Source organism: Patiria miniata, unplaced genomic scaffold (genome assembly GCF_015706575.1).
Source record: "Patiria miniata isolate m_02_andy unplaced genomic scaffold, ASM1570657v1 HiC_scaffold_6, whole genome shotgun sequence".
Classification (NCBI taxonomy): domain Eukaryota; kingdom Metazoa; phylum Echinodermata; class Asteroidea; order Valvatida; family Asterinidae; genus Patiria; species Patiria miniata.
In genome coordinates, this window is record NW_024037073.1 from 16,300,412 (window position 1) to 16,301,285 (window position 874).

The following is an 874-nucleotide window of genomic DNA, read 5'->3' on the forward strand; positions in this document are numbered from 1 at the left end:
TTTGCACAAAAACATGGTTAAACGCAGAGTTAAGCGTAATATAGAAGTGTGGCTTAAAATTTAGAGAAGGATGCTTAAACTATATACCCCTTCTTTTCTTTATGTACACGCATTATTTCATGCATTATATGTCCAAAAAACTCCACAGAAAATGTGAAAAAAACATGGAAAGTAGGCAGTAAATCTACAAATCAAACTCAGTATGCTTACAAAGTGGCATGTCCAACTTGCACAAATCTAGTAAAACATTCAAATCGTTTTAGCATTTAACAATTAAGCAATCAATTTTTTTAAATATTCCTTTAAAAAAAAAAGGCTAACAAAAAAAGTCTCCGGTTTCTGGTATGGAGCTTGCCCAAAAAGTGGTGCGGCGACGCGGCTTTTTTTTTTTTTTACCTGTTTTTTTTTGCTTCAAATGTGGGCTGATGACTGCAAATGGTGCCCGACTAAACTTAGTGCAAATATTATGGGAGACCAGAGAGGCCACATAAAGCTTATTCTCGATCATAACCCCATCTAAAAACACGTTAAAATTGTGCAGCAGCAGGATTCCAGTCAAACCAGTGAGTTTGGCGGTTTTGAGACGTCATCTTTCATTGAAAAAAAAACTTTTTCATTTTGCTGACGCGCATGGCTACGGCGACGCGCACGCATACCAGAAACCGGAGACTTTTTTTTTGGCCTTAGCAATCTTCATCTTTATCCTGTGTCAATTGTTTCATATTTTTAAAGACTGTAATTTCATAATGTTTACGTACCAAAAAATATGGATCTCCGGGATCATCAAATACAATCCAGTATATAAAAATTGTTATACAAAATGAGAGAACATCAAGAGTTGTACACAAAAAGATAAACTGCTGCCAGATCATGT